Source organism: Pongo abelii, chromosome 19, assembly GCF_028885655.2.
Source record: "Pongo abelii isolate AG06213 chromosome 19, NHGRI_mPonAbe1-v2.0_pri, whole genome shotgun sequence".
Taxonomy (NCBI): Eukaryota; Metazoa; Chordata; class Mammalia; order Primates; family Hominidae; genus Pongo; species Pongo abelii.
The window spans coordinates 5,830,896-5,843,291 of NC_072004.2; the positions used below are offsets into that span (position 1 = coordinate 5,830,896).

Genomic DNA, 12,396 nt, shown 5'->3' on the forward strand with positions numbered 1-12,396 from the left:
CCAACTTCATATCTGTGTGAGGCTCAATTTTCTTCATGTTTTTAACCAAAACAACATATTATAACTGAACAGAATAAATGCTGAAGCAGATAGAAGGATCTAGCCATCTCCTATTAAGCTAGACATTAAGGAGATTTGCAAAGGTGAATGAAAATGTCACTCTTCTAACATTCTAACTAAAAGAGTAACTCTTCTAGTTTCTTTTTAGAATATAGTTATCCTTTATTTAAAAACATGTTAGCATAAGATGACATTATTATGATTTTTAAATGAATGCTTTATGATTTCTGCTTTGATTTCTAATATCGTGAATATTAATAAATATAACCTATATAATGAAAATATCCTTAAATGTATAAAGTAATCTTGAGAACAACAAGTTTGAGAATCACTAGCCTGGGAGATAGCCCAAGTCTCTGGAATATAAGGCTAAAGAAAGTTTTAGAGGAGATGAGGTTGGAAGGGAAATTTGTTGTTGTTTCTTTGGTCTTATTTTGTTTCTTTACTTTCTCTTTTTTCTTACATCCATGGATACTGAAATGAAAAGATATAATGAGACAGTATCCCTATAGCAGTTTGCTGGAAGTCAACACCCAAGACAGGGATTCAGCGACTGTCCCCTGATCCCGTTCAACCCTTTGATGGGGAACCCGATGGTCAGGTCACTGCAATGGCCTTTTGTTTGGCCTGTGGCTTCAACTCATAGTAATATCTCCTCCTCGCTTTAGTACAACCCAAAAGACATCTACTTTCTTTTAACTCTGATATAGACTAAATTGTATTCCCCCAAAATTCACATGTTAAAGTTTTAACCTCCACAGGCTGTATTTGGAGACAGAAACTTTGAAGAGGTGCTTAAGTTAAAAAGAGACCATTAGGGTAGGTCCCAATCCAATCTGACTGGTGTCCTTATAAGAAGAGGAAATTTGGGGCGGGCGTGGTGGCTCATGCCTGTAATCCCAGCACTTTGGGACGCCGAGGTGGGCGGATCATGAGGTCAGGAGATCGAGGCCATCCTGGCTAACATGGTGAAACCCCATCTCTACTAAAAATACAAAAAATTAGCTGGGCACGGTGGCGGGTGCCTGTAGTCCCAGCTACTCAGCGGGGCTGATGCAAGAGAATGGCGTGAACCCAGGAGGCAGAGCTTGCAGTGAGCCGAGATCACGCCACTGCACTCTGGCCTGGGTGAAAGAGGGAGACTCCGTCTCAAAAAAAAAAAAAAAAAAAGAAGAGGAAATTCGGACACAGGAGGCACTAGGAAATAACTCAGAGGGATGGTTACATGAAGAGGCCACAAGACGGCGGCCATCTGCAAGCCAAGGAGAGAGGCCTCCAGAGAAGCCAACCCTGCCAGCATCTTGATTTTGGACTTCCAGCCTCCAGAACTGTGAGAAAATAAATTCCTGTTATTTAAACCACCCCACCTGTGGCATTTTGTTATGGCAGCCCTAGCATACGGATACACTCACATTCTCCTGACAGCAACTTTGTTTAGAGCAGATACCCCCACTACTCCTTATACTCAAGGATCAAAGAAGGTAAGTGCCAGGCTTATGATGTCACAACTAGTCCATGGAAAACCCACTTCTCAAACGTACAGCCTGTCACTCTGAGTATTTTTTTTCCCCACTGGACCACACGTGGACTTTGACTCTGTTCTCAGACTGGGCACTCCTGGGTTCTCCTCACTGCAGCTGACATTCAGGATGAAACTGAGTGTTGAGCCCCACTCAAGCTTGTCTCATGCAGTTCCCAGTCAAAATCTGCTAGATTCCATGAATTATCTTTTGATGCCTATCTACGTTGCTTAATAGGGTAGCCAGTAGCTACACGTGGTTACTGAGTACTTGAAAGTGGCTAATTAGAATTGAGATGTACTGAAAATATAACATACTCATTATATTTTAAAGATTTAGTTAGAAAATGGAATGCAAAACATCTCATTGATATTTATATTGATTCCATGTTGAAAAGATGATATTTTGGGTATATTGGGGTAAATAAACTATATTATTAAAATTAATTTCATCTGTTTCTTTCTGATTTTTTAGATGTAGCAATGACAATTGCAAAAAAAAAAAAACATTGATAAGTGAGACCTAATTAAACCAAAGAACTTCTGCACAGCAAAAGAAACTATTAACAGAGTAAACAGACAACCTACAGAGTGGGAGAAAATATTCACAACCATGTACCTGAGAAAGGACTAATACCAGAATCTATAAGGAACTTAAACAAATCAACAAGAAAAAAAAATAACCCCATTAAAAAGTGGGCACAGGACAAGAACAGACACTTCTAAAAGACAAACAAGTGACTAACAAACATATGAAACAATGCCTAACATCACTAATCATTAGAGAAATGCAGATCAGCACCACAATGAGATACCATCACACCAGGCAGAATGGCTATTATAAAAAGTCAAAAAATAACAGATGTTGGGGAGGTTGCAGAGAAAAAGGAATACTTATACACTGTTGGTGGGAATATAAATTAGTTCAGCCACTGTAGAGAGCAGTTTGGAAATTTCTCAAAGAATTTTAAAAAAAGCTACCATTGGACCCAGCATTCCCATTACTAGGTATACGCAAAGGAAAATAAATTGTTCTACTAAAGGGACACACGTACCGGCATGTTTGTCACAGTGATATTCACAATAGCAAAGACATGGAATCAACTTAAGTCTCCATCAGTGGTGAATTATACACCGTGGAATACTATGCAGCCATAAAAAAATGAGTTCATGTCCTTTGCAGGGACATGGATGAAGCTGGAAACCATCATCTTCAGCAAACTAACACAAGAACAGACAATCAAACACCACATATTCTCACTCATAAGTGGGAGCTGAACAATGGGAACACATGGACACAGGGAGGGGAACATCACACACTGGGGCCTGTCAGGGGATGGGGGGGCAAGGGGAGGGAAAGCGTTAGGACAAATACCTAATGCATGTGGGGCTTAAAACCTAGATGATGCATTGATAGGTGCAGCAAACCACTGTAGCACATGTATACCTATGTAACAAACCTGCACATTCTGCACATGTATCCCAGAACTTAAAATAAAATAAAATGTGGTACATATACACCATGGAATAATACTACACAGCCATAAAAAAGAACTAAATCATATCCTTTGCAGCAACATGGATGCAGCTGGAGGCCATTATCCTAAGTGAATTAAAGCAGAAACAGAAAATCAAATACCACGTGTTCTCACTTATCAGTGGGAGCTAAACACTGGGTACACATGGCCATAAAGATAGGAACGATGGACACTGGGGGGTCCAGAAGGCAGGAGGGAGGGATGAGGGGCCAGTGTTGTGATATGGTTTGGGTGTTTTGTTCCCTCAAAATCTCATGTTGAAATGTGATCTCCAATGTTGGAGGTGGGGCCTAGTGGGAGATGTTTGGGTCATGGGGATGAATCCTTCATGAATGGCTTGGTGCCATCCTCCAATAATGGGCTCTTGTGAGATCTGGTTGTTTTAAAAGAGTCTGGGAAATCTCTCCTCTCTCTTTTACTCCCTCTCGGCCACGTAGTGTGCCAGCTCCCCCTTTGCCTCCTGTCACGATTGGAAATTTCTGGAGGCCTCAACCAGAAGTAGATGCTTGGACTTCACTCTTTGTACAGCCTACAGAACTGTGCGCTACATAATCCATAATCTCTTTTCTTTATAAACTACCCAATCTCAGGTATTCCTTTATATTAATGCAACACAGACTAACACAAATTGAAAAGCTACCCTTTGGATATTATGTTCACTATTTTGGTGTTGAAATCAGTAGAAGCCCAGACCTCAGAATCATGTAGTATATCCATGAAACTAACCTGCACATGTACGCCCAAATCTAAAAAAAAGTGCTTACTGAAACATAAACGTACAATAAAATAAACATGGCTATGAGTAAATTTACAATTACATATGTCATATGTAATTGTACATTTACATATGTTGTACGTAATGGTAAATTTACTCATAGCTATGTTTCTTTTATTGTATATCGGACAATAAAATATTCCTATCGGGCAGCACTGACGTACATTTTGCTTCTCTTACAGGTCTGTAAGGTTAACAGTGGTAGAAATCTTGCCTTTTCTTTATCTTAAATCCACTACCACACTTGTACCTAGAACACAGAGCAGGTTTGCAGAGGTTCCTTATTAGTTCACAACTGTAAATGTGCTTGAAATGATAAAATATTAGTACAAACAGCAAGTCATCAAGGGCCTGGATACTCCTACCACAACCCAATTTTGCTGAAGGGAACTGTCAGCAAGGACTAAAGTGTTCAAACATCCTGGTGAAGCTAAAGTTAAATTTTTTTTTTTTTTTTTTTTTTTTTAAGACAGAGTCTTGGTCTGTTGCCCAGGCTGGAATGCAGTGGCAGGATCTCGGCTCACTGCAAGCTCCACCTCCTGGGTTCACGCCATTCTCCTCCCTCAGCCTCCCAAGTAGCTGGGACTACAGGCACCTGCCACCACACCCGCTAATTTTTTTTTTTTTTTTTGTATTTTTAGTACAGACGGGGTTTCACCATGTTAGCCGGGATGGTCTCAATCTCCTGACCTCGTGATCCGCCCACCTCGGCCTCCCAAAGTGCTGGGATTACAGGCGTCAGCCACCGTGCCTGGCAGAGTTAAATCTTGAAATATAGCATTGTATGAGTAGAGAATTATTGTCCAGTGGGAATTAAAGATTAAACAAAGGCTTGGAGGTAGGAATGGCCAGGGAAGGTCTAAGGGACTGAGTTTTGTCCAAGACAGTGGTCCTCAAAATATGATTTCTGCACTAACAGCCAATATTTTGTGGGAATTTGTTTGAAATGCACATTCTTGGACCCTACTACAGACCTACTGAATCAGAAACTCTGGAGGTACAGCCCAGCGACTCACATATTAACAAGGTCTCCAGGAGATTCTAAAGCACACTGAAGTTTGAGACCTACTAGGGTACAGAGTTTGGATCATCCATAAGGCAGTGAGGAGCTAATGATGGGCTTTGAATAAAACTGTGATATAATGAGATCATAGTTGGGGAAGATGACTCCTGAGAACCAGATGGGAGCCTGGCCTCCACATCTGGTCGATGTCTCCACCCATCTGAGTCCCAAAGACATCAGTCAAAGATCGGTCAAGTACCTGGAGGCATACAGCACCTTTTCTAATAAATTCCAACTGTGGAAGAAGTATGGCTTTCCTAAAGTATCTAAAAGGCCTTCTTTAAAACCCAGCACAGGTGTGTGATGTTCCCCTGTGCTGGTAAATGACGAGTTAATGGGTGCAGCACACCAACGTGGCACATGTATACATACTTAACAAACCTGCACGTTGTGCACATGTACCCTAGAACTTAAAGTATTAAAAAAAAAAAAAACAACCCAGCACAGATCCTCTGCTTGGTTCTGCACCAGAAATTAGGAATCAGGCTGTGTTTCTTTGCAGTGAGACAGCACAGAAAAGCCTCCCTGGGATGTCTGGCAGCTCCTACTTGGTTCCACTGGAAAGAAAATAAGAGGTCGTTATTCACAAACAAGGTAGGAGAACGTGTGTCTTTGAAAGATGTGGGGCATTCTGGAACCTGGCCTTGCCTACAAATGACTTTGTGGTGGAAAGGCTGATTTTCGTGTCATTAATTCAAGGGAAAATCTTCCCAAATTGGTAGGTGGTTTGTAAAGACATTACCCTGCCTTCTTTAGGTTTTCCTTCTTCATTTCTTCCTCCCTCTTTCCATCTCTACTTCCTTCCTCCTCCCTCTTTCCATCTCTACTTCCTTCCTCCTTTTTTCCTCCCTCCTCCCTTCTTCCCCTCTTTCTTTCCTTTCTTCCTTCTCTCTATCCTCAATCCCTTCAATTGCCGGATTAACTTTTTCTGAAACACATAGCACTTAACATATGCCAGGTATTTTTTTCAAGGACTGTGTACTTGTTACCTCACTTAATCTCCCTAACAACTCTATAGATAGGAAGATCACATATTTATCATCCAAACCAAGACAGCTTTGTGAGTATAAAGGGAAGAGAGGACATTAGGGCCAGCCAGGATGTATAGTTACTATAATTATAGAGACAGTTTGACATCCCTATTTTAGAGGCAAGGAAACAGGCACAGAAAAGTCAAGTAACATAAAGTAAAATAGCGCATAAGTGCTGGAGCCTGGATTCAAACCCAGGCAATCTGGCTCCAGACTGTGACCTCTTCACAGTAGGTTGTCCTCTCCCTCCATCAACTACAGTCTATATAAACAAGTAGTAGGGCATTCTGGGAAAAGGGAACAGCCTTGACCAAGGTATAGAGAGTCATGGAATGAGGCCAATCACCACGCCTGGAACGTGGGGCATGTCGGCAGAATGGCATGAGAAGGGGCTTTTCTTTTCTCTTCTTTCTTTTTTTTAAAAATAGAAACAACACTTATTATTTCAATTAATAATTGGCCATGTTTTATAGTCATTAATCTTTTTAAAAAAATCTTTTCCTTTTGAAGATAGTAACATGACGTACTAGAGAAATACTATCTTGCTCCTTTTGGGATATCAATGGGCACTCTATTAATAAATTTTCATTGAAAACAGTAGTCAAGCACAAGAAATTCTGATGTCCATTAATACTGAAATACGATTAAAGACTTAAATGTAAAGCCTGAAACTACAAAAACCCTAGAAGAAAATGTGGGAAATACCGTTCTGGACACAGGCCCTGGGAAAGATGTCATGACAAAGACTCCAAAAACAATTGCAGCAAAACCAAAAATTGGCAAATGAGATGAAATTAAATGAAGGAGCTTCTGCACAGCAAAAGAAGCTATTAATAAACAGACAAACTACAGAATGGGAGAAAATATTTGCAAACTATGCATCTGACAAAGGCCTAATACCCAGAATCTGTAAGGACCTTAAACAAATTAATAAGCAAAAACCAAACAACACCATTAAAAAATAGGCAAAGGACATGAACAGAAAATGCTTTTCTGGTCATCAGGTACCAGATTACAAAGGGCTTCCCTCTTTGCTAAGGTGTTTGGAATGGTACCTGGCAGTGGGCGGGTAATGAGGAGCCAGGGAAGGGTATGCAGTGGGGCAGTGATATGATCAGGGAGAAGTCCACTTGGGTACCAGGTGTGGGTGAACCAGAGGCAGACAGACCAATGGGACAGGATGAGGGGGTAGAAATGGGGAAAGAGAGTGAGAAAAGAGAAAGAGAAATATGTTGATGGTAGAATTTGGTGGGTTTTAACGTCTGGAAATGGGAAGTGAGTAAAGGGAACTTGTGGCTAATTCTCAGGCTTGGGGGACTGGGTACCATCATGAAGAGGGGGCTTGTCAAGGGGGAACATGATGAGTTTGGCCGCACATTAACAGTTTGTTTTAAATCCAGGCTTATTGAAAGCAAAAATATATACAATAGTATTTATATTTTTGGGGTGATCTTTGGCAATGGATGAAGTTGTATAACCAGTACTGTAATCAAGATACAGAACACTTTCATTACTCCAAAACATTCTCTTCTGCCCCTTTGTCATCAGTATTCCGTACCTCCCACAGCCCTGGCAAACACTGACCTGATTTCTGTCTCTATAGCTTTGACTTTCACTGAATGTAACATGAAATAAATCATACAGTAGTCATTGTCACATGTTTATTCTTTCACTTAGAATACAGTTTTGTATGTATTCATATCGTTTGTGTGTGTCGGTATTTCATTTATTTGCTGGATAGTATTTCATTATATGAATGCACTACTGTTTGCTTATTGATTCATCTGTTGAAGGACACCTTGGTTGATTCTAGTTTGGGGCCATTATGAACAAAGCTGCTCTAAACACTGATATGTACATCTTTGTGTAGATGTAGTTTCCATTTCTCTTTGGTAAATACTGAGGAGTAGCCTTGCCAGGTCATATGATACATGTATATTTCGCATCATAAGGAACCACCAAACTGTATCCAAAAGTGATTGCATTGCTTTGCATTGCACCTTGCGATATACAAGAGTTCTAGTTGCTCTGCATCCTCTCTAGCACTTGCTGTTGTCAGTTGTTTTTTTAATTTTCGCAATTTTAGTGGATACAGAGTGATATTTTATTTTGGTTTTAACTTGCATTTCCTTATGGTAATGACTAATGATGTTGAACATCTTTTCATGTGCTCATTTGCCATGTGTGTATCTTATGTGGTGAAATGTGTGTTTGAAACTTTTGCCCACTTTTGTTTTATTTTCTTCTTACTGAGTTGTTAGAATTATTTACACATTCTGAACACAAGTCCTTTATTACATAGCTGTTCTGCAAATATCTGCTAGCACTCTGTGGCTTGTCTTTAAATTTTGGGGGAAGAGTGGGAGGGGGTGAGGGATAAAAGACAATAAATATGGTGCAGTGTATACGCTCGGGTGATGGGTGCACCAGTTTCTCACAAATCTCCACTAAAGAACTTACTCATGTAACCAAATACCACCTGTACCCCAATACTTAAGAAAAATAAATAAGTTTTAAAAATTCTAAACGATGTCCTTCAAAGGAAGGACAATTTTTAATTTTTATAAATCGTATTTATCAGGTTTTTTCACTTTTGGTTTGCACTTTTTTGTGTCCTAAGAAATCCTTGACTAACTCAAAGTCGTTAAATTTTTTTTCTATATTTTCTTCTAGAAGTTTTTAAGAGTTAGGTTTTAACTTTAGGCCTACAACCCATTTGAAATTAATTTTCATATATGGTATAAGTGGAGGGTTGAGGTTAGTAATTTTCCATAAAGATATCCAATACTTCCAGCATTATTTGTTGGAAAAGGCATTCTTTCCCCATTGAATTTCCTTGGCCCCTTTATTAGAAATCAATGGACTGCACATGTGTATATCTCTTTCTGGATTTTCTAATCTCTGTTACATTGGTATATACATCCCTCCTTGTGCCAATGTGCACTGTCTTAATTACTACAATTGCATAGTCAGTCTTGAAATCAGCTAGTGTGCATCCTCCAATGTTGCTCTTTTTAAAAATTGCTTTGGTTCTTCTAGGTCCTTTTTCACATAAATTTTTTTCACATACATCTTGTAGTCAACTTGTTAATTTTTGCAGAAGAAGCCTCCTGAAACTTTGACTGTAATTGTGATCAGTTTGGGGGAAATAAACATCTTAAAAATATGCCGTCTTTTGATTCATGAACTTGGTGTATCTTTCTATTTATTTAGGTTCTCTTTATTTTCTCTCAGAAATGTTTTGAAGGCTTCAGACTATTCTGCAACCAAACTTGATAAATTCACTTATTAATTCAGTTAACTTTTTTGGTACGTTTTTGAGATTTTCTATATAGTCAATCATGCCATCTGCTAATATAGCGTTATAGTTCTTCCTTTCCAAAGGATATGCCTTTTATTTCCTTTTCTTTCCTTTCATAGTGATAGAACTTCCAGTATTATATTGAATGGGAATGGCAAAAAAAGACATCCTTGTCTTATTCTCTGTCTTTGAGGAAAAGCATTTAATCTGTCAGCATTGGCTATGAAAGTTCAGTTGTCAGTTTCCTCATAGATGTCTTTTTTTATACTGTGAAAATTTCGTCTATTTCTAGATTGTGGATGGTTTAAAAATATCATATATGAATACTGAATAGTACCATCTTCTTCTTCAGAATTTATTAAGATAATCATATGCTTTTCCTTTTTCAGTCTGTTGTTATCATGTATTGCATTGGTTGAGTCTTGAATCAATCTTGAATTCCTGGGATAATTTTCACTAGATTGTATCATATTATTATTTTAATATATTTTTGATTCAATTTGCTAATATTTAGCTAAAGATTTTTCAAAGACATGCATGAAAAACATTGCCCTATAGTTTTCTTTTCTTGTGATTTCTTTGACTGACATAATTGTTAGGGTAATGCTGGTCTCAAAAAATAGGTTGGAAAGTCTTCCCTCGCTTTCTATTTTCTGGAAGAGACTTTAGGTTCACCTTCTCTGATTCTGTTGTTCAGGTCACTTATATCCTTTGTGGTTTTCAGTCCCCATGGTCTGTCGATTACCGAGAGAGTGGGGAATCTCCAAGTATAATTGTGGGTTTGCCTATTTCTCTTTACAATTTTATGAATTTTTGCTTTATTTGTTCTGAAGCTCTGTTGTTAAGTGCATACACATTAAGATCATTGTTTTTTGATTGTGTAATGTCTCCATCTCTGATGATATTCTTTGCTCTGGAGTCTACTTGGTTTGATATTGACATAGCCACTCCAGCTTTCCTTTAATTAGTTTTTATATTTTTTCATTCGTTTCTGTTTAACCTATCTATAATTTTACATTGAAAGTGTGTTTTTTATATAGATAGCATACTGCTGGGTCTTGATTTTTGTTAATCAAATCTGACATTTCTGTTTTTAAATTGGGCTGCTTAGGCCATTCATATTTAGTTCAGTTATTAAGCTTGCTGGATTTAATATACACATTTAAATATGTGACTTTGCTCGATTTTTTCTTTTCTCTTCTTTCACTTTTAAAAAACATCTGATTTTGTTCTAAAACCATCGTACATTTAAAATTCCATTTCAGCCTGAAAACAAATATGTGGTTGCTCTTTGATGAGGAGCCGGAGCCCAGCATGGGGAGGAGTGAGGACATGGAGGTTTTGTTTCTCAGGTGATGTTTCACTGACGAGGGAGCGCTGCACACGCTTATCTTCAGATAACAGGCTTCACTCTGCTCTGCCTTTGATACAATCAATAACCTTTTGTAAAGATTCTTCAGGGCTTGAAATGTTCTGTGGCTGTGAATTAATGGATCAAGGCAGAAGGTGCTTTGGCACTTTCAGAAATAGTACACAGAATGGCTGGATGCTGATGAAGGAGGCAGAGGCTCACTAAGAATGATGCATTCTAACTTAAATATTATAGCAGACTCAGGAGGAAAGAAGGCTGAAGGGTAAACAACGGCTCTTCATATTAATCTTGCTCGTTGTTTGCTGTTTGTTACATCTGCTGTTTTTTTTTTTTTTTTTAACCTTGTTCTAGTTTTCTGCTTTCATTTGAATCAGTGGGACATTTTTCATAACTCATTTTTATCTCCACTGTTGGTTTGCTTGTTGTATCTCTTTTTCAACTTTTTAGTGATTGCTGTAGGGTTTAAAATATATACCTTTAACTTATCACAGTCTTTCTTTATATAATATTACACTACTTCAGGTATAGTGTACAGCCTTATAGACATATATTTCCATTTCCTTACTCTCGTTTTTGGTGCCATAGCTGAGACATATATTTTACTTTTACTTAGGCTATAAACTTTAGACACATTGTTACTATTTTTACTTCAGGGAGATATATATATATATATATATATATATGGTTTTTTTTTTTTTTTTTTTTTTGGAGACAGAGTCTCGCTGTGTCACCAGGCTGGATTGCAGTGGTGCGATCTCGGCTCACTGCAATCTCCACCTCCCAGGTTCAGGAGATTCCCCTGCCTGAGCCTCCTGAGTAGCTGGGACTACAGGCACGTGCCACCACGCTTGGCTAAGTTTTTGTATTTTAGTAGAGACGGAGTTTCACCATGTTGGCCAGGATGGTCTCGATCTCCTGACCTGGTGATCCACCTGCCTCGGCCTCCCAAAGTGCTGGACAATTATTTTTTAAAGCAATTTAAAAATTAGTCTTAAAGTGTCTTCTATATTTACCAACATTTTTACACTTTTTGTATTTCATTTCTTTGTATAGATCCAAATTTCCTTCTGGTATTACATTCCCGAAGAATTTCCCTTAACAGTTCTTGGAGTGCAGGTCTGCTAGCAGTATTCCTTTTGGCTTTTGTTTGAAGAATCTCTATTTTACCTTCATTTCTAAAAGATATTTTTGCTTTGTATAAAATTCTAGATTGACAGCTTTTTATTTTAGTACTTTGAAAGTGTCACTCCATTTTCTTCTAGCTTGCAACATTTCTTTCCATAAGTCTGCTGAGTTTTTATATTTGTTTTTTGTATGTAATTTTATTTATTTCCTCTGACTACATTCAAGGCTGTCTTTTTCTTTTTAATTTTAAGTTTTTAGCAGTTTAACTATGATGCATCTAGGTGTGTCTGTGAGAGAGAGAGAGAGAGTGTGTGTGTGTGTTATAACTTATTCTGCTTGAGGTTCTCTGAAGTTGGATCTATGGTTTGCTGTATTTCATTAATTTTAGAAAGTTCTTAGACACTATTTCTTCAAATATTTGCTCCCATTTTCTCTTTCTCTCTTCCTTCTTGGTTCCAATTACATATATGCTAGACTGTTTTATATTGTCTCACAGCTCTTGAATGTTCTCTTTGTTTTTCACTTTGAGTTTTAATTTGGATAATTTTCACTGACATATTCAGGTTCAACAATTCTCCTTCAGTTGAGTCTACTCTACTAATAAGCATGTCA

General features: G+C 38.2%; 1 long non-coding RNA gene across 3 annotated transcripts in view; it reads left to right on the plus strand.

Moving 5' to 3' along the window:
• Nucleotides 1–12,396, plus strand: part of LOC129051193 (uncharacterized) — a 270,726-nt gene that overhangs the window by 223,257 nt on the left and 35,073 nt on the right. The window contains exon 4 of one of the 3 annotated variants that reach the window (XR_008515266.2): nt 5,458–5,549. The exons of the other annotated variants lie outside the window; for them this stretch is intronic. This is a non-coding gene — a long non-coding RNA (uncharacterized LOC129051193). The remainder of the gene's footprint in view (nt 1–5,457; nt 5,550–12,396) is intronic. 3 annotated transcript variants of the gene reach the window in all.